This window comes from Pelobates fuscus, chromosome 2 (genome assembly GCF_036172605.1).
Source record: "Pelobates fuscus isolate aPelFus1 chromosome 2, aPelFus1.pri, whole genome shotgun sequence".
In the NCBI taxonomy this organism is placed as follows: domain Eukaryota; kingdom Metazoa; phylum Chordata; class Amphibia; order Anura; family Pelobatidae; genus Pelobates; species Pelobates fuscus.
The window spans coordinates 320,992,550-321,014,968 of record NC_086318.1 but is presented as its reverse complement, the minus strand read 5'-3'; positions in this window follow the sequence as shown (position 1 = coordinate 321,014,968).

Below are 22,419 nucleotides of genomic sequence, written 5' to 3'. Positions count from 1 at the left end.
TGTTGTACATGCAACTAATAGCAGGAAATAAAAAGGGTTGGATTGAGTCACCTATCTTAGTAAAGCAAGGTTGGTTAATCGGAGCTATACAAACAAAGATATTTTCATGCAGTCATTATCTCAGAACTTGAATACAGCAATCCACTGTTCTCCCACATGCCTTGGTCATCTTCTTACGGTGTGGAAGCAAGGATTGTCTTCTTTAATCATTCTTGGTCGTTGCTATTCAAACACCTGTACCAATCATCACTCTGATTACCAGTATGCTCTAGGACGAATTCCTTCTAAAAAAATCCCTAATAATCTCTTGGTTGTAGAAGAAGCAGTCTTCTACTTGCTGAGTACTTCCTCTCATGCCCCTTAAAATTTAGTGAGACCTTTTAATGTAAGAAAGATTCGGAAAAAAAATACTGTCTCAATGCTCAGGCAGAAAACGAAGCTCGGCAAGAAGAAAGCTGTCACTGAGAATGGTGGAGCTGGATTTTATGCTGTTGGACTTCTGAGATGGACTCGAGTAAACAAATTGAGCAAGGACAGTAGTTTGGCAGGCACACTATACCCCTGAATGAATGAATGAATAAATGAATGAATGAATTAGGTGAGGTATCATTACCACCAAATGGCTCTGGGAATAGAAAATTGACAAGAATGGTGTGAGTATTGCAGTGGGCAGAATTAAGTGTTAATAAGAAATGACTAAGATATCCTGCTAGATTAAAGCATGTAATTTCCCAGAAATTGATGTTCTACAGAAAAAAAAAGAAATGAACAAATGTGTGGTAGGTGTCAAATACTACATTTTTTTAGATTTTCTTTTTGTTACATAAAATGTTGTTTTGCAAGTACAACCTTCAGAACAAAACAGTAATATAAGGAGGAGGGATACAATAATAATAATTGCTCTTTGGGCAACTTATTAACTGACTAGTTGTCAGTCATCAATGTTTTTTAACGAGTGCTATATTGTAATTTGTGAACATTTTATGAAGGTGGCAACATATTGCACGGTGTTCTACTAGAAGGGAGTTTGACATCACAGGAGCCAACTCATGATTCAATTTGAGTCAAAGGTAGTAAATAATATAAGTATGTCAGGTGACAGAGATTTGTGAATGACACACACTCAAAGCATCATCAGAGTAATTTGGGTTGAATCCCCATTACTATGTTCAAATGCTACATCTAGCACGTATCTCGACCTGCTGAATATCAATGGAAGTTACACTCTGGGGTAGCAGTGGATAAAATACAATGATGTGCCAAAAGAGTAGCTTAGTATATCATTATTATAGAGGGCTAAGGTAACAGTGAAACTGAAAGCAACAGCTGCTTCTTAGCAGTGTAACTCCCACCATCCTTGGGCAGAAATAGATATGTATGTCTAGTACTACAAAAAGATTAAAGGAACACTATAGTAACCTAAACAACTTTGGCTTAATATAGCAGTTTTAGTGTATAGATCATGCCTCTCAGGTTTCACTGCTCAATTCTCTGCCATTCACGAGTTAAATCACTTTGTTTCTGTGTATGCAGCCCTAGCCACACCTCTCCTTGCTCTGATTGACAGAGCCTGCACAAAAAAAAAACTGGTTTAACTTTCAATCAGATGTAATTTATCTTAAACTATTTTATCTCTTGCTCTGTAAATTGAGCTTTAATCCCATACAGGAGGCTCTTGCAGGGTCTAGCAAGCTAGTAACATAGCTAGGGATAAGAAAATCTAAATTAAACAGAACTTGAAATAAAGGAGGGATAAACTTTAGATGACTCTTTACAGGCAGTGTTTAGGAAGGCAGTGCAAGTCACAAGCAGGGAGGTGTGACTAGGGTTCATAAACAAAGTGATTTAACTCCTAAATATCCAGGAATTGAGCAGTGAGACTGCAGGGGCATGATCTATGCACCAAAACTGCTTCATTAAGCTAAAGTTGTTTTGGTGACTATATTGTCCCATTAAAGTAAAATTGTGCTGCTGTAGTAGTGCTGCCTTGATTCCTTGGCACAATCCCCATATACATTGTGACGATACAGCTTTAATATATCGTCCGTGGGTATTCTTTTTACATGACTTGCAGGATATACTGAGCTGATATCTGGTTACTTTATGATATTTTATCCATCCAGTCTTCTGGCAATACTCTTATTAGTAATTACTCTATAGAGGACAATGAATAGCCATATCTTGTGAGACCTCAAGGAAGAGACAACCCAGCTTCTTTCTTGGCAACTCCTTAGAACTCAGACTCACTCTAACTGTTTATTGTATCCAGCTTTAAAGATCACAGCATACAGTAATATAAACCAGTGGCGTACACATGACCCATGGGGCCCCGGTGCGAAAATTGATCCGTGGGCACCCCTCGCGCTTACTCTGCGCGGGCCGGGGCAGCAACACATGGCGGTGGGCACCTGGCCGCAGGGGTTGCGACCGCGGTATGTACGCCACTGCATGCAGATGCACACACACTTAAAGGACCACTACAGACACCCAGATCACATCAGCTCAATGAAGTGGTCTGGGTGTCAGGTCCCTCTAGTTTTAACCCTGCAGCTGAAAGCATAGCAGTTTCAGAGAAACTGTTATGTTTCACTGAGGGTTAATCCAGCCTCTAGTGGCTGTCTCACTGACAGCCGCTAGAGGCGCTTCCGCCATTTTAAGACACTGAACGTCCATAGGAAAGCATTGAGTAATGCTTTCCTATGGGCGGTTTGAAAGCGTGCGCGGCTCTTGCCGTGCATGCGCATTCGGAGTGAGAGGCGGAGGGATCCCCAGCGCCATGGGAGTCCGGCGCTGTAGAAAGGTAAGTGATGAAGACACACACACACTCTCACGAACAATTGCATACACACTAGCTAACAGACACACACATTTACTGACAAAGACACACTCAGCGGCAGACATACATACACACTCACTTACAAAACATACACTCTCACTGACAAACACACACTCACTAACAGACATCAAACAGACTCACTAACACACTAACACACACACAAACACACTCAGTAACAGACACACACAGTAACACACTCACTGACACTCACTAGCAGACACACACTCTAACACAAACACCAACACTCACACTAACACACACACACACACTAACGCTCACACACACTAACACACACACACGCTCACACACACACTAACACATACACACACTAACACTCACTCACACACACACTAACACACACGCACTAACACTCACACACACTAACACTCACACACACTAACACTCACACACACTCACACACTAACACACACACACACTAACACACTCACACTCACACACACACACTAACACTCACACACACACACACACTAACACTCACACACACTTACACATGTTTTATTTTTTATCTAATCCCCCCAGCCTCCTTACCTTTTGGAGTGCTGAGGGGATTCCCTGGGGTCCAGTGGTGCTGCTGGGCTCCTAGGGGGGCCGGTCACCTGGCGAGCAGGCTGGTCCTGCGGGCGCGCGAGGGAGCACTCTCCCCTGAGTGCTTCCTCTTCAGCTCCCTCGCGCGCCGCGTACTGATACCGGCGGCGGAAGATGACATCATCTTCCGGCTCCGGTATCAGTGCGGTGCGCGATGGAGCTGAAGAGGAAGCACTCAGGGGAGAGTGCTCCCTCGCGCACCAGCCGGCCGCCGGGTGTAAGCAGGGCCAGCCTCGGGGGGCCCGGAGGTGGCCGGCTCCTGGGCCCCCCAGGAGAAGAGGCTGGCCCAGAGCGTACATACCGGTTCGCAGGGGCGGCCGGGCCCCCTGGTGGGCCGGGCCCGGTCGCAGCCGCGACCCCTGCGACCCTGGTATGTACGCCACTGATATAAACATTACACGAAACATTCACCAATGGCAATACAGAACAGATCACAGGGAAAGAACTACAAAGTGATTCCTTACACTAGTTACCACATCGCAAAAGGTTATCTTGATTGGACCCACTGTCTCTTCAGAGCAATCTCTGGTTACATCACAGCCCTTTGCTGTAGTAGATAGACTTGCAGGGTCCCACAGCAGGTGCTCACTCACAGGGCAGCATTTAACTTGATTAGCCCACAGAATAAATTTCACACTCATAGGGCACAAACTCCTCCACATAGGATGCCCAATCAACCCACGATTCCACTTCCTCAAAGAAAGCGTCCCTCCAGCCTGTATGGGTCACATTCACCTGGCAATCATGATCCTTGCGAGCCAGGTCCTCTACTGCGATTGCTAGCCGATCCCCATCACTTACTCGGCCACCTGTGGCATACCTGTTGTCCTGCATTCTTTTGGCCAGTCTGATTGCTCGGGTTGACATTGCAGGAGCAATGCTGGAAGCCTCTGGTTGGGGTTCAGACACTCCATTCTTCTGCTCAGCCATGTGTGCGTCTCCGTTCAACTTTATCCTCTTTAGATCACTGTACTGCAAGTTATCCCATATACAGGCACACACTGCTCTATGTATAATACAGGTACACAATATAGCAATATCAAGATACATGGAGAACTGCCACAAAAATGGCACCACGAGCTTGTGGCTTGCGCCAAACAAATCAGGCCATCCATCACATACATATACATATATACACGCACATACACCTAAATATATACAACCATGGATGATAATCGATTTATAGATGTACAGATTTTTTAGATAATAATGTATGGATGGAAAGTTTAATATACCTGTTATTGTTATCAAATAACCATTCTTTGGTTTACCTATTTTCTGTCATACTCTTTTTAGTGTAAAAGTGAAATATTTCACCTTTAAAATAGTTGTAATGTTTTTTTAAAGGAAAGCATGTCTGGGATTTACAGCTTCCAAGACAATAAATTCTAGTAATGAGCGTGAATCAGACACATGATTGTAGCTATCTCATGCATCTTCTGAAAAATGTTTTGACTGCAAGATACTGGTATGTAATTATCTTTCTTCTTAATATATTTACTTATTTACATCACAAAATACTTGGGATTATTCTTACTTTTTAAAAGATTTCAATCATTGTGGTAACCTACCATACTTTTTCTAAAGAGGTTCCTTCATTGTTTCTCTGAAATTTGCACTATTTTGTATCTTTACCTCATTTTGGTTTGTTCTTATGCTTGTGATTAAGTTATAGCTTGAGAAGGATAACAAGCCTGTATAGCCCTAACCAGTTTGACTCTCTCTTGTTTTATTGTTCAATTAGGTATTGTGAATATGAAATAGCTTGGCCAAGCCGTGTGATGGTTTGGCTCCTCCATCTAACCCCTTGCAACTATACGGCCACCTTAGGTAGTTAATCTTGCTATGTCTACAACAGATGGGTTGGTGTCTATCTTTATATTTAATGAATCCAAATAAGGCATTTTTGTCAGATGGTCATGTTGAGCTATGCCCCCTGCAGATTGTGTTTGAGTTGAAGTCAACAGATTCACTGAAGCACAAACGCCACTCCAGGATGACATTGTCCTGTCAATCATAGACAGGTAGCCCATTCTATCCCCAAATGGAGGTCACTACCAAAGTTACAGGGATGGATAGATGGATGAATAGATAGATAGGTAGGTAGGTAGATATATAGATAGATAGATAGATAGATAGATAGATAGATAGATGTTTTTACTACTCATTCTTTTTTATACATATTTATATTCTGTATAAATATTGCAGTAACATTGATAGCCAAATTTTCGCTCCAATTTGGTCCGTCTCAATATTTTTTTCCAAAATGATTGCATAGACGAAATTCATTCGAACTGAAATGCAACATGGAAGGAACCTGACTCAATCAAAAGTTTGTTTGATATGTATGGATTATGTATAATCTGTGTAAATGTGTATAATGTGCACATATTGTTATGTAAATGCTCAACTGATATGGGTTAGTTTAGTGTGGCATATCACTTGTATTGCAGGAACATTTCCAATTGTAGGAACCTATTCCTGAAGATATTTTAAGAGTGCAAACGTACAAAACAAAGATGCAAAAAAGTTCAATCATATATATAGTACTGCATGCATAACAATAAAGTGCTCTAGATATAAAGTGCTAACACCATAAACCCATACAATATATGCAAGGTATACTGATCTAGAGCAGGAGACCACAAAGCCCCGACTTTTCTGCACTTGACCTTCCTCAAGGGGGATCTCAAGGCTAATGTTCCTAACTCCCATTTATATTCCTAATACTGCTACCCATATACCGTATATACTCGAGTATAAGCCGACCCGAATATAAGCCGAGGCCCCTAATTTTATCCCAAAAAACTGGGAAAACTTATTGACTCGAGTATAAGACTAGGGTGGGAAATGCAGCAGCTACTGGTAAATTTCTAAATAAAATTAGATCCTAAAAAAAATTTATTAATTGAATATTTATTTACAGTGTGTGTATAATGAATGCAGTGTGTGCGTATGTGTGTGTGTATGAGTGCAGCGTGTGTGTATGAGTGCAGTGTGTGTATGAGTGCAGTGTGTGTGTGCATGAATGCAGTGTGTGTGTGCATGAATGCAGTGTGTGTGTGCATGAATGCAGTGTGTGAATGCAGTGTGTGCAGGGCCGGTGCAAGGATATTTGCCGCCGTAGGCAAAAAATTTTTTGCCGCCCCTCCCCCCCCATATGTCCTGACTTCCCCTCCTCCTCCCTCAGTGGTCCTTACCTCCCCACCCCCGTGTTCCTTCACTCCCCCCCCCCAGTGGTCCTGACTCACCCCTCCCCCAGTGGTCCTTACCCTCCCCTCCCCTAGTGGTCCTTACTTCCCCCTCCTTCTCATAGTGGTCCTTATCCCCCTTCTCCCTCCCATAGTGTTCCTTATCCCCCCCCATCCCTCCCATAGTGGTCCATATACCCCCCCCCTCCCTCCCATAATGGTCCTTATACCCCCCTCCCTCCCATAGTGGTCCTTATCCCACCCCCTCCCATAGTGGTCCTTATACCCCCCCTCCCTCCCATAGTGGTCCTTATACCCCCCTCCCTCCAATAGTGGTCCTTATACCCCCCCCCTCCCTCCCATAGTGGTCCTTATCCCCCCCTCCCTCCCATAGTGGTCCTTATACCCCCCTCCCTCCCATAGTGGTCCTTATACCCCCCCTCCCTCCCATAGTGGTCCTTATACCCCCCTCCCTCCCATAGTGGTCCTTATCCCCCCCCCTCCCTCCCATAGTGGTCCTTATCCCCCCCCCCTCCCTCCCATAGTGGTCCTTACCCCCCCCTCCCTCCCATAGTGGTCCTTATACCCCCCCTCCCTCCCATAGCGGTCCTTATACCCCCCTCCCTCCCATAGTGGTCCTTAACCCACCCCCCCTCCCATAGTGGTCCTTATACCCCTTTTTTTATTATTAATTTTTTTTTATTATTTTATTTCTTTTTTTTTTTTTTTTCGTCCCCCCTCCCTGCTTGATATATGGCAGGGAGGGGGGCTCTCCTTCCCTGGTGGTCCAGTGGCAGTTCAGTGGGGGGAGAGGGGGGCTGGCAGAGCTGTAACTTACCTTTCCTGCAGCTCCTGTCAGCTCCCTCCTCCTCCGCGCGGTCTGTGCAGCTCCCTCTGTCAGCTCACAGTGTAAGTCTCGCGAGAGCCGCGGCTCTCACGAGATTTACACTGGGAGCTGACTGAGGTGCTGAACGGACGGCGCGGAGGAGGAGGGAGCTGACAGGAGCTGCAGGAAAGGTAAGTTACAGCTCTGCCAGCCCCCCTCTCCCCCGGTCTGTATTATGGCAATGCAAATTGCCATAATACAGACTCTGACTCGAGTATAAGCCGAGTTGGGGTTTTTCAGCCCAAAAAATGGGCTGAAAAACTCGGCTTATACTCGAGTATATACGGTAAGTAGAAAATTCAAAACATTTGTGGGGAAGATCGAAACAAGCTGCCAATCTAATTGTCTATCCAATGCTATTCCTGGCACCGACTTCCGTATCTGATGTCTGACATCATCGCACATGTTCAACTTCTGATGTCATCACGCATGCGCGGCATCTTGCAGAGTCTCATGCACAAGACATCATACCGTTTCCATTTACTGTTAAACTGAGAAGGCAAGTTCTCCAATATTTTCTACAAATTTGTCTCTCGTAAGAATCCTGATAATGTTCTCTGAATATATTTATATATATATTAATTATGGTAGGCTCATATTATTTTATGCAATATGATTATTTTTTCTAAAATATTTTAATTATCCGGAGTCTCATCCCAGCGTTAAATCACTTTATTTTAATATCTTTGATGATAGTGGGTGTCTAGTGAGTATTATACAAATATATTTTGAAAAGTGCAAACTACAGGGAATTTAATATTTAAGAAGAAACATTTCACGAAAGTGAAATTATTGTCCGTCATGCCTGCGCACGTCAAGCTTCATCTCTGACTAATCTTTTCCCAGCTGCAAACAATTAGCTCTATTAATAAAGCTGATGTTCCACCTTCAGGCAAGAGGTAAGTCACAAACTGTGGTCACAGAGGCTGCTGTAATGTAATGTATGAAATGTCTTATGAAATCAGTCACCACTCCCACGCTATGAGTTATAGTTTAATTACTAATTAATGGTTCATATTTAAATACACACGGTTATTCACTAAAGGGAAAATTGTTCAGAATGCAAACTAAATTCAAAGTGAATTTAAAATTGAATACAGCCAGTGAAAGCATAGCGGACTTTTTCAGTTTGGCTATTTCGGTGTTAAATTTGAAATGTACTTGGAATTCCTCCTGATAATTCTCCTTTAATGAATAACCCTGAAAGAGTTCTATTAATACACATTACGCTATAATAAACCTTGATAAGGGGATCTTTAAAAATGTAAAAATAAAATAAAGCCCAAAACTCACCTCCATTCCAGCACCGATTCCATGTTCTCCTTAGAGATGTCCCGAACGGTTCGCTGGCGAATAGTTCCTGGCGAACATAGCTTGTTCGCGTTCGCCACGGACGGCAAACATATGCGATGTTCGGTCCGCCCCCTATTCGTCATCATTGAGTAAACTTTGACCCTGTACATCACAGTCAGCAGACACATTCCAGCCAATCAGCAGCAGACCCTCCCTCCCAGGCCCTCCCACATCCTGGACTGCATCCATTTTAGATTCATTCGGAAGCTGCATTTTTTTTTTTTTTTTTGACAGAAGTGTGTTATATTTGAGCATGCTAGACTGAACGTGCGTATATCACTGAGTTGCACTGAAGGTATGAGTATATAGCAGTACATTGTTGTGAAAGATGGCTGTCATGTTAAGGGTGTAGCTTGCACGTTATCAACTGTGTATTTATATCAGCAGCTCCACCACTAGTTATAAATCAAGTGTGAGTCGCCCCATGAGATCAGACTAGTGAATAACATAATACATGAACGGTTAAGGTAAAGGCATGTAAGGAAGTACGACAATAAACTCTTAAGGAGGTGAAATAATGACATGTTTCAGCGCTTGCTACTTTTCGATTAGTTAATGTGCAGAGAGCAGTTCATGTGATCAAAGGCATGGTGTGGAGGATAGGCTGTAGTGGGACATGCTTGGCAGGCTGCTGTTTACTGCTTGTGCTCATTCGATCCCTTCTGTGCGCCAGGTGCAGAGCCTGGGAGTCCCTGATACCTGGAACAACAAAGGCAAGTCTCTGGCTGAGTGCCGGGTTCACGGCTTGAGGTGGTGGAAGCTTGTTTTGTCGGGTGGTCGGATCTGTCCCGGTGGTGCTTCACGTCCAGTGCGGGATTGTGGTGGCTTAAGGTGGGGGCGAGTGCTTGACGTGGGGCAGGCTCTGCATTTCTGTTTGTGCCTCCGGTCCCGTCTTCGGCGCCTTTTGCGTTGGTGGATTTTAATGGGGACTGCTTCGTTTAGCTGTGGTGGAGCTTGTTGGGGCTGTGGTGGAGCTTGTTGGGGCTTCCTGCTTGTTATTTCCTTCCAAAATTGATTAAAGAGTCTGTCCAGCTTAGACTCAATATCCTGCCATGCTTTGCTGGTACCAGGAGGACACACGCGGCTGCCGCCATATTGGGAGAGTCGCAGATGAGTATGTCAGCCTGGGCGGCTGTGCTCTGTGCGTCCATTAGCTCCAGACAGCCTCTCAGGGGTGGACCGGGATAACCCCCACCGGTCCGAGGGGGGGTAACGGAGCTCCTGCCGGGAAGTAGCTGCTCCTGGGCATCCCAGGATCGGGAGATCGGCCGCCTCTCCCGCCCGGTGAGCACCAGGCCACACTTGCCACGCGGAGGTAAGTAAGACTGTCGAGTTGCTGACCACTATTAAATATGTCGGGTTGGTCAGGTAGGAGCAACATTGCTGGGTCATCCCCTTCTGGGGTGAAATTTGCTTGTTGATAGCTGCTTAAAGTGAGATATTGAGGGAGCTCACACGAAGTGCGTCTTTCCTCCATGACAGTTAGGCCCCGCCCCCCAGAAGCTGCATTCTTAGTGAGAGGAGAGACAGTGTAGCTGCTGCTGATTTAATAGGGAAATCGATAGCTAGGCTAGTGTATTCAGTGTCCACTACAGTCCTGAAGGACTCATCTGATCTCTGCTGTAAGAACAGCACCCCAAAAAGCCCTTTTTTTCTGTGTAATCTAATTGCAGTTGCCCCTAAATACATGTATATGCATACTACAGCCCCTATCAAATATATGCACACTACAGCCACTAGATGCCCATAGTCAAATACATACACTACATTTTCCTGACACACAAACACTCTCTACAGCCCCTAGAAACATACACATACTGAAGTCCCTATACACAAACACAAAACAGCCCATATATACACACACTACAGCCCCTATGCAAACACACTACCCTGTACACACAAACTACAGCCCATATTCATTAACATGCACACTACTTCCCCTGTACTCACACACAAGCACACTACAGCCCCTATACATAAGGTACACCCTCTAGATAAACTAGCCCCCATAGACAAATGCACACACATGCTCTCTTTCTTCACAACCAGTCTTTAGACGCACACACTTTAGAGCCACTGGAAACACATACACACTACGACCACATAGTATATCACAGACAGCCTGCTTTACACACATTACACCACAAACAACTGCCTCTACGCCCACAGTAGTCACCAGCAAACGTACTGCAATTGTGTGATTAGATTTGCTTGTGCTGTGTAAAACACAGGGCTTTGTTTTCATACAAGAGCTCTTCAGCATGAGATGCCCTGGAGGGACAATAAACGAACATGTTCACAACCCATCTCTGTCCCTGCCCCTATGGGGCTGCTCTGCCTTTAAATGCCCGGGCCGAATTTTTTTCCCAATCCGGCCCTGGCCGTGGCAATTAAATTCTGCTAGTGACAGTACAGGAGTAAACTCTAATTCTTTTTCTCTTTGTACACAGGTACCTACAGGTGCTCACAGGTGCTCACAGGTGCTCACAGGTGCTCACAGATGCTAGGTGCTTACCATTTTGTAATATTGCCACACCTTGAAATTATTTATACACATACAGCTTCGGGCAGCAAACATGCAATTATATGGTAATTGCATTGTAGAGCACTGGACAAAAAAATTCATCCATTTTCCAGTTAAACTTCTTTTGTCATTATCCACAACCCCCAGGTTTTCTTTTTTAAAGCCAATCACAGTATTTTTATCCAAAATATCACACTATTCTTCATAGAATTTGCACCGTGCCTTTTAAATATTTCCACCTGGCCTTTTGCCTATACAATTCATAAAACTGTGAATGTAATGTACCTATCCACAATTCATGTACATAGTGATGCTACAAATGAGCCTGGATATGAGTGAACTATATTCAGCATGGAAACAATATTCTATCATTAGCTAAGCCTCTGTTTTGATTGTTTTGCAGTTTTATAATAACTATGCTGTTTAAATACATTATAAAAAACAAAGAAAAGAGTTACTTGAGTAGTAAGAATTTGAGTGCAGGACTTATTTTTTGTATATTTCAATACATTATGCATTATAAAAGATGAAAACACTATACAAGTCGAGTACATATGCACTACAGTACAGTGCATATACACCACAGCAGCCTTCTACACTTTTGCTGCACTAGGTGGATTGTGTATATATTGTTTTGGCACTGTAGTGACCACACTAACTTTTCTTAGTTGTTTGCACAATATGTAGGATTGTGGAGCGATTTTTCGCTAAACAAAAAAAAAAAAAAAAAAAACAAGGCCAAAATATCACAATTAAAGGGACACTATAGTCACCAGAACAACTACAACTTAATGTAGATGTTCTGGTGTCTCTAACATGTCCCTGCAGACATTTTAATATAAACACTGCCTTTTCAGAGAAAAGGAGCCTAGGGACACCTCCAGTGTCAGTCACTCAGATTGCCTTTAGAGGTGCTTCCTGGGTCAGTTCTGCACAACGCTCTACATGGAGGCACTGAACTTTTGAGTCAATGTATCTCTATGAGGAGATGCTGATTGGCGCAGAGCTGAGTTATGCCATGGGTGAGCATTAGCCGGAAAGCATTGGATTGGCTGGGATCATCAATTATGATGATCTCAGACATAGGGGTGGAGCCACTGCTGGCGGACCCATGTGGTGATGGAATAAAGTTTTTTTTGCGATGATGGAATAAAGGTCTTCTGCAACTGTCACTAGTCTAATACTAGTAAAAAAAGAAGGGTATAGGCACTCACTAAAAACCAATGGATGTATAAAGCAGCAGTGAACCTGCAGGACTTCCCAATACCTGCTATATGGTGAATGTGAATATGAAAATAGTGGTAAACCGCGGCAAAAGAAAATGATCAAATAATCATATCATACATACATATCGTTCTTGGGTTATACAGCATGTAGAAATCTCAAAGGGAAATGAAGATAATTGTGGCGAAACCGACCTCGCCACGTGTCCTTGGAGGGAGCTGATTGCCCGCCTCTTGCCTTTGGACTATGGACCAGACTTTATGGGAATGTGATACCCCAGATAGCCATACCATGGAGCCTATTCATATAATGAAAGACTATGGGAAAGACTTTAGCTCCATGGCAATTGTACTGTGTGAGTAGGATCTGCGCGCTATTCGGTAGTTTTGTGCGTGCAGATCCCAGCTATCTGGGGATAGGTGAAATGTCTGTGTGTTATGTGTAAATGTGACTTTATGTATTTTAAAGTGTTTTATGTTGTTTTGCAACCATGTGGTTAATGGAGTCTGCCTTTAGTCCTGGGTAATTGGATTACTTCTCCAATTAACTCCAGGGCAGAAAGGAGGAAACCAGGGTGCATTGTGGGGATGTTTTTCTGCCAGCCAGAAAGGAACAAAAGATACTTTTAGTAACTTTTGAACCCCTGGTCGGATTCATGCCATTTTTTAATATGTTGTTCCCCTGAATGGATTGATTGTGGATATGTATTTTTATGTGAATGTGATGTATGGTTTTAAAGTTATGAAAGTTGTGTAAAAGTATATTTTACACTGTATGCATAATGGGATTATGTGTCACACTAAGGGGAGGGGATGTGTGGGAGGTAACATCTATGTCATTGGTTCTTTTATGCCTCCCCCTGGGTGTGGCCTGTATGTGTGAGTTGGAAATAAAAGCCAGGCTGGATGAGCCAGTCGAGAGTTCCTGTTTTACCCTCAAAGTGATGTGTCGTCTCATTATTGGGGGAAGGATTTATTGTATGCTGTTCCAGTTGACTGCTAGGAGTACAAGCCTATTCGTATGGTTCCTATTCAATGGTCTACAGCATTCATACGCTTGGGAGAATTTAAAAGGTTTCTCGGATTCGGTGATTGTGGTGTCTGCCAGAGTGCTTGGAGTCCTCAGGAAGCACTAGGAGCATCCATTAACGGAGGTACCAAGTCGGGGTGCCAGGCGATCCGTTACATTGGTGGCAAGCGGTGGGATGGCGTCCTAGTGCGAGGAGAAGCAGCTCAGAGACACTGGTAACGTTTGGAATTACAAATTGAGGGCAACGCTAGTATCCGTACAGCGCCCCTGGCTACAGCAGGATGGAATCAGCTAGTTTTTGGACAGCGTTCCATGATGAGGAGGAGGAGGCGGCCGCGGACTACAGGGATGCAGACAGAAAGGAAGTCTGGTATGATGCCCTGGAAGACGCCCAGTGGCGGCGAGGTGAGAGTCTCCCCAGTGATGAGCAGCGGCTACAGAAGCGTGTGGCGATGCGCATGTATCTATTGGGAGAGCAGCCCCTGGATGAGTGGGTGACAAGACTAGAGACCCTGGTATGGCGAGAGATCTGGCTAGACAACGCATACCAGGCCCTCTGGTGGCATACCATTCGACTTACCCCCTGGACGGCCGAGCACGACTTACCGGAGGGGGATGATTATGATGGCCCGGGTTTATTATGGGATGCCTTGGAGGACGACATTGATCTTGGCAGCACGGAGGGGTCTAGGTTTTGGGACATCTACGACTACCGGATGGGCATGTATGTCTGGGCTGACGAATGCGAGGTGAGCAAAGACATGACCCACCTGGTAACAAGGGAGTGGGAGCTGGAGCAGGACTACCAACACCTGCTCAGCTTCGTGCAGCTCCAACCTACCCGACAAGCAGAACCAGACCTCATAGACTGGTCCTGGAGAGACCCACAGATGGCAGGTGGAGATGGGATCGAGGTCTCTCTACTGGCCCTACAGGGATGCTGGGCAGTCGGCCCAGATCCCCAGCGGCAGGTTACAGTTCAGAGAGAGGAGTTTGTTACACCCTCTCTCCAGCGGCAGCCTAACCCACCAAGGGGAGACCGTAAGCCCCACACCAGCGCAGATGGGACCGTGGTCTCTGCACCCAAGTTACAGGGAGCTGAAGGAGCCGTCCTCCCTCCCCAGCGGCAGTGTGATTTGTTGGGAATTGGGAGCCCGGTCTCCATTCCCCAGCGGCAGAGTATCCAGCAGGGAATAGAGAGCCCATCCCCCTTTCCCCCACAGCAGGACTCTGTGCTGGGAGGAGAGACAGTCGGTCTCCCTCCGCAGAGAAGGGAAGTATGCATGGGAGAGGAGATTGTTACCACCTCTCCCCAGCGGCGGATCATTAATGTACAGGGAATAGAGAGCCCAGTCTCCATTCCCCAGCGGCAGAGTGTTCTAATGGGAGAGGAGCTGGTTACCACCTCTCCCCAGCGGCAGCTTAATGTACCAGGGGGAGACTGTAAGCCCCACACCTGTGCAGATGGGACCGTGGTCTCTGCACTTCCAGCACAGGGGGTAGGGACGGTCGGTCCTGCCCCCCCACAACAGGGCTGTTTAGCCAAAGGGGAGACAGTCTGTCTCCAGCAGCAGAGCTGTGTAACTAAAGGGGAGACAGTCGGTCTCCAGCAGCAGAGCGGTGTATTTAAAGGGGAGACAGTCGGTCTCCAGCAACCAGGCTCCAACCAGACTACTCCCGTGGTAGTGCTGGCAACAGGACAGAGTACCGCTGGTCTCTGCCCCCTCAGCAACCTACCAAGGCAGCCTACCAGTCCCCCACACAGCCGTGGTGAGGCACCTGAACCTGGACAAGATTCTCCCTCACCCAGGTGTAGTAACTGTTTATTGTGGGTGGGCTGCTCTGCTGTTTCTGTCTTGTGGGTGGGCTTCTGGACTAACAAGGGCACTGACCGGCAGGAGGTCAAGTACCCTGTTAGTCTGGGGGGTAAAGGGGAGAAGTGTGGCGAAACCGACCTCGCCACGTGTCCTTGGAGGGAGCTGATTGCCCGCCTCTTGCCTTTGGACTATGGACCAGACTTTATGGGAATGTGATACCCCAGATAGCCATACCATGGAGCCTATTCATATAATGAAAGACTATGGGAAAGACTTTAGCTCCATGGCAATTGTACTGTGTGAGTAGGATCTGCGCGCTATTCGGTAGTTTTGTGCGTGCAGATCCCAGCTATCTGGGGATAGGTGAAATGTCTGTGTGTTATGTGTAAATGTGACTTTATGTATTTTAAAGTGTTTTATGTTGTTTTGCAACCATGTGGTTAATGGAGTCTGCCTTTAGTCCTGGGTAATTGGATTACTTCTCCAATTAACTCCAGGGCAGAAGGGAGGAAACCAGGGTGCATTGTGGGGATGTTTTTCTGCCAGCCAGAAAGGAACAAAAGATACTTTTAGTAACTTTTGAACCCCTGGTCGGATTCATGCCATTTTTTAATATGTTGTTCCCCTGAATGGATTGATTGTGGATATGTATTTTTATGTGAATGTGATGTATGGTTTTAAAGTTATGAAAGTTGTGTAAAAGTATATTTTACACTGTATGCATAATGGGATTATGTGTCACACTAAGGGGAGGGGATGTGTGGGAGGTAACATCTATGTCATTGGTTCTTTTATGCCTCCCCCTGGGTGTGGCCTGTATGTGTGAGTTGGAAATAAAAGCCAGGCTGGATGAGCCAGTCGAGAGTTCCTGTTTTACCCTCAAAGTGATGTGTCGTCTCATTATTGGGGGAAGGATTTATTGTATGCTGTTCCAGTTGACTGCTAGGAGTACAAGCCTATTCGTATGGTTCCTATTCAATGGTCTACAGCATTCATACGCTTGGGAGAATTTAAAAGGTTTCTCGGATTCGGTGATTGTGGTGTCTGCCAGAGTGCTTGGAGTCCTCAGGAAGCACTAGGAGCATCCATTAACGGAGGTACCAAGTCGGGGTGCCAGGCGATCCGTTACAATAATAAAATAATAGTGCATTATATTATGGATATTATGATGAAGTATATATAGAGTAAATGTGGGTGAAAAGCAAACTCCCACTTTGCAGAGCTGCTAAGAGCTCTGCTGTATAGCGCCTGGACGGTACAATCCCCGTCTTAGGATCTGAAGGTATCAGGAGGTCCAGACTCAACAGTCGTATGTATGTGGAAAAAACAAAATATACAGACCAATGGTACAGTATCATAGACTAAAATAATAAAGTAAAATGGAGATATCCTACTTACAATATCCAGAGCAATAACTTGCTCTGGTGATGATAACTTGTGGTGGTATAATCCCCACCAGAGGATATAGCAGGAAACCAGCAGCACCAGGAGATATGCAGAAGACAAAAGATTAGAGGAAAAAGCTTCAATGTATTAGTAAAAAAAATATATATTAAAAAGTATATATATAAAAGTATATACAAATCAAGTGGTATAGCTTTAAATCCTATCCTTGACGCGTTTCGCCCGGGTTTGGGCTTTATCAAAAGTGTTAATAATACTATCCTTACCTTTTTGTGTCATTTACCCCACTCCCTCTAGCATGTAAGCTCATTGAGCAGGGCCCTCAACCCCTCTGTTCCTGTGTGTCCAACTTGTCTGCTTACAACTACATGTCTGTTCGTCCACCCATTGTAAAGCGCTGCGGAATTTGACGGCGCTATATAAATATCATCATAATAATAATAATAATAATAAAAAATTTAAGTTTATTACCCTTTAAAGGGAGACCGGGGGGGGGGGGAAGAACCTAAATTCTGATTTTAACACTATAGGGTCAAGGAATACACGTTTGTGTTCTTTAGAGTTAATATTTATGTTATATTTTGTAGTTAAAAATGGTCACCAAGAGATATATTGCTAACTTGAACATTTACAGTAAATCATTCTGCCTTTCTTGCTTTAAATGTATCTAGGCAATAATTTTACATTGAAAAGGTTTATTGTACTCCTCGTCTTTAATACTAAATTAATATTTTTTTTTTTCATTTTGTCCAATTCTGTGTATGTTTTACTATTATTGGAAGTTAATAACAATGTAAGTGTATAAAAATGCATGTTGTCGTTCAGTGAAAGCACTGGTTAGATGTTCATGAAATAAGAGAAAGTTTTAGAGAGGGAGATGATAGGTCTATCAACAGAAGAAATCACCTATCCAGCGATAACAAAACAAAAAAAAAGGAAAATTGTAAAGATGTTTATGTTAGGGAACTTTCCATTAAATAGAAAACAAACAAAAAAGGATTTAAAAGCATCAACACAATTCAATCGTATTGAAATTTGGGCATCAATGATGTTAATCAATTACAAATTCTAAGCTACTCATTGTAGCCTGCAAGCTATACTTAAAAGTCTTCTAAAGTGGCACTGTCATCTCCTACCCTCCCCCAGCCCCCACCACACCCCGTGAAAAATTAATCTTTTTGATATACTCATATTGACTGTGCTGGAATTTCACTGAAAGCTAACACGTTCTATAAGTTCCAATACCAGGAACATCACCAGTGACTACTTCAGGGAATTGGCATTATATAAGGAGGATCACGCGGTCTCGAGGATCCTCCAGAGACCTCAATGTTGAGCTATCTCGCATGCAAAGCACCAGGAACTGAAGAGGACCTGTCAGTAGAAGAAGAAGTAGAACTCACCATTGCATGCCCTCCCTGGGCACCAAACGTTGACAGTGCCACTTTAAGGAACAGTCCAGACCTTCACATATTTGATACAATTTGTGGGTTAGGTTACAGTTTTATTTTTTTTATTTTACAACACTTATTGTTGCTTATAATCTTACCTGTAACACATTGAACAAAAAAAATAAAATTAAAAATATCTAGTTTTATATTGCACTTTGCATTTGCCAAATGCTTGATGAAGATGCTTGATCTGAAGACCTAGCTAACTGAACTACTCATTATATTTATAAATTCATGAGGAAATTATTTTGGGGAAAAAAGCTAATTAAATGATCTTGGATTATTAAGCACTACACCCAAATTTAAAGGTGGGCTTTACTCACAGTAAGCACATCTAAGGACCATCTGGTCCAATATACATTAGGTTATTTTTTAGCTGTCCCCCTGTGATGCTCTCTTCATGCCTGTCTAACAAGTGCCAATAAAGTTCTACTCCCTCATCAGAACGCAGGTGTAGCATGCGTTTTCCAGAATCCCAGCTTTTGTTTTATTTTGGTATATTTATATATGCCCCGGCACTTGCTATGATATAAGAAATCCAGAAATGCAGAGCACTCAATGGACTTAATTGTGAATAATTGTGACTGCATTATGCTATAAGCTTCCTTTTCTATTCCCAAATAAAGCAGGGCTTTTAATCATATGTTCATAATGAGTTGATTTTTTTAAAAACAAAACAAAAAAACTAATGATATGACCTTGGCTTATTAAACACTACACCCCATTCTAAATTACAAAGCATGTATTTTGCATTCTTTCATTCGGTATTCATGTCATGTTACTATTAATAACAAAGCTTTAGACAACTCAGACTTTTCTATACAAACCCCTCACTATAAAAAAATCTAAAAAGAGCAACCTATGTCTTAATGGATTCCATGGCCCTTTGATGTCACCTACACTTTGATAACACCTCCATGTATTACAACAAGTATTCAGGACAATGTCTTTTTTGTTTATTACCCGTAACATTACCAACAATGTTAGATGTGTTGTTATTACAACATAGTCTGTGCCAAAATCTTTACAGAGGGCTTGTAATTACAGATGACTAAATACCTTTGGAAGTTTAAATGCGTGTTATAATTGGAGAATGCCAATTACTAGCAATTATTGTTTTTTTTTTTTTGTGTGTGTGTGACCTTAAAACTATTTAAAGAAATTCCTGCTGATGAACAAATAGATACCTCCTAAAAATCAAAGCACGTATAAAAGTGGTAAACAAGTAAACGTGACAGCAAATGTAAGTATTTATTTTGGACAGTTAAATGAGATTGTCCTCTTTTATATCAATTAAACGTTAAACCGCTAAGACGTAATATTTCTTGTTTGGCAAGGGTTGTTCTAAAATTCTTTTGATGTCAGCAATACTCTAGGTAGGAGGAGTAAATAATTCACAAAAACACTGAACATATCAACAATAAATTATTACAGGTAATAATGAAAATGGTTTTAAATGGCTTTGAAGCACTTAGAATATTTAAAGTAAAATCATAAACCCAGTTTGAGAAGGAAATTTGGGGGGGGGGGGGAAGGGGGGAGAAGCAAAAGCAGGAAGAGGCGCAAAGTACACATTTTAATTAGATAGAAAATGTACAAAAAAAGATCTTAGAAGAGGCAGTCAAATTCAAGGATTCAGATATTAGATTTACTGACTTCATGATCTTCCAGAAAGGGCTATAGTAAAAGGAAATATTAAGGACCATGACTACTGCATACCAATTGTAGTGATAATAGCACAACTGGGCTATGGGCAATGTCCAACCATTCTAGCTCAAACCATTTCAAGAAAAAAGGGGTCCCCAAGGCACTCACACCCCTGTCTCCTGCTTGTTTCATTGCTAACACTAACAATACCAACTTCATCCATATGACATTGATAGGCTGAGCATTCCAACAACACAAAACTGATGGGCAGTGACATCATCATAGGAGAACCATGACCACTACATCATCTTGCAGCAGTTATGGTGCTTAGAACATCCGTAGAAGTTCACAATAATGATGGAATGATGGAACACATATGTGGTTTCTGTAATATGTTTCAGGTGATTTCTGTTAAGAAGTGATAATATGGTGGCTATTAGAAACCAGGAAAGCAGTTTTTTCTGTTCTGTCAGATTGTATAAAATGATTTTATAAGTTCTCCCTGTGAACCTAAACTTTCAATCACATGTGATCTCCTTTATATGCTATCACAACGTAGCTATTAGGGGTATTGAAATAAAGGGAAACTAGGAAACAGAAGGCTACGAATACAAAATTGTATATCTATAGTGCCGATCTCGCTCATGCCCCCCCAAAAATGGTATAGAAAGGGTTGAAAATCTTCATGTCACTTACCTGATTCCAGCGCAAATGTTCCTCGGTGCTGGGTCAAGCTCTGCTTTCGCTCCTTCCTGACGTTGGCTGACCTTGGAGACCTAATGTGACCCTCTAGCGGCAGGTAGACAGCGACTAGAGGTAGTTTCTCAATAACTGCAATAATTACAATTGCAGGGTTAAACTTTCAGACCACTTTAATGAGCCCAAGTGGTCTGGGTGCCTATAGTTTTCCTTTAATGGTATAGAATGTGTTATTATCACATAGAAAAAGGGTTTCTAGCGAAAAACTAAATAATTATTATTTATTTTTCTAACTATGGCCTTGATGAAATATTGTTGGACAGGCTTTACGAATGATTTATTATTTCTGGATAAACGTTTCAAATGACTTTTTCAACATATCAAAACATATATCATTTATAAAAAATATATCAATATATCAAGCACATATCAAAATATTTAACTATGTAAATATTTTCATAATATTTAATCATATTAAAAGTGTATCCAAAAATATGAAATCATTGGAAAGCTGATCCAAACAATATTAAATTGAGGCCTTTGTTTCTTTAGGGGGCTAGCTAAATTCATGCAGCACATGCCAATGTATTTGTGCTCTATATTATTTACAACTCTGGTAAAAACAAATACACAAAAATAAATCCTTCACTCACACTCCCACTACTCTTGGGTGGCAGCGATGACCATAGTACACATCGGAACCAATACATATAATAATAACAAAAGAAAAGAGTTATCTGTGCACTATCCAAAATCGTTATGAATATTTAGACAAATAGAGGTTATTAAGTAACTCCAATGGACATTTGATGTAAGCCCACCTGCCACGTCAAGGCAAACCTCTTGGGTGGGTCCTACACTAACAATTCACCTTGCTTCCTTGAGCTTCAGGCAAATAAATCTCTAATGAGACAGAGATTAACCCTACACACTTATTAACCCTTAACAGGGAAGACATGGGCTGGGCGGCAGCATTGTAACGTGGCTGTGTGATGCAAAAGCAAATACAAATACACAAAAATAAGTCCTGCGCTCAGACTCCCACTACTCATGGGCCACAAATGTAAGTCCCGTGCTCAGACTAGTAAAAACAGTATACTTCTGGCAATAATAATCTCTAGGTCATATTGCTCCTTTCCAATTAGGGCCGTTTAATACAGAACTGCTTCTTGATATATGTGTGAAGATACATTGTCAATAAGTGCAATCTTTTAATGTATCTTTGATTCCGTCCACCCTCATGTGATGGTGTTTGTGTTCGATGTGCAATTTTCTCACCGAATAGAAAGTGACAACTCCCTAATCAAAAAGCACCGAGCTGTACAACAAAGAAGCTTCTGATTGTTGGACGGAAATAAACAACCACAGCCACCCTAAAAAGCATGGTGGGAGCAAGTGGTTTGTTAGCAGACTACACCCTTAACATTGAAACTGAGATGAAACAGAGCATTGATGAAACTTTAGGAAGATCCTGTGCCAAGAATAAGATCCACTTCCACTGAAAGTAGTAATATTACATTTTTTTACTTGTTTATATATGCGTACCAACTGGGTTCTTATATAAATAAAATATGAAAACAGGATAATGAAAAGAGCACATACATTGTAAACAAATAGCACAGCTGAACAAAAATGAAGTACTGTTCATGTATGTCCCCAAATACAACCATAACCCACATTTCCATGTTAAAAATGTTGTTTGAGATTTAAATGATTTAAATCATTTGCCTACTGTAATTTTTTTCCATGCTT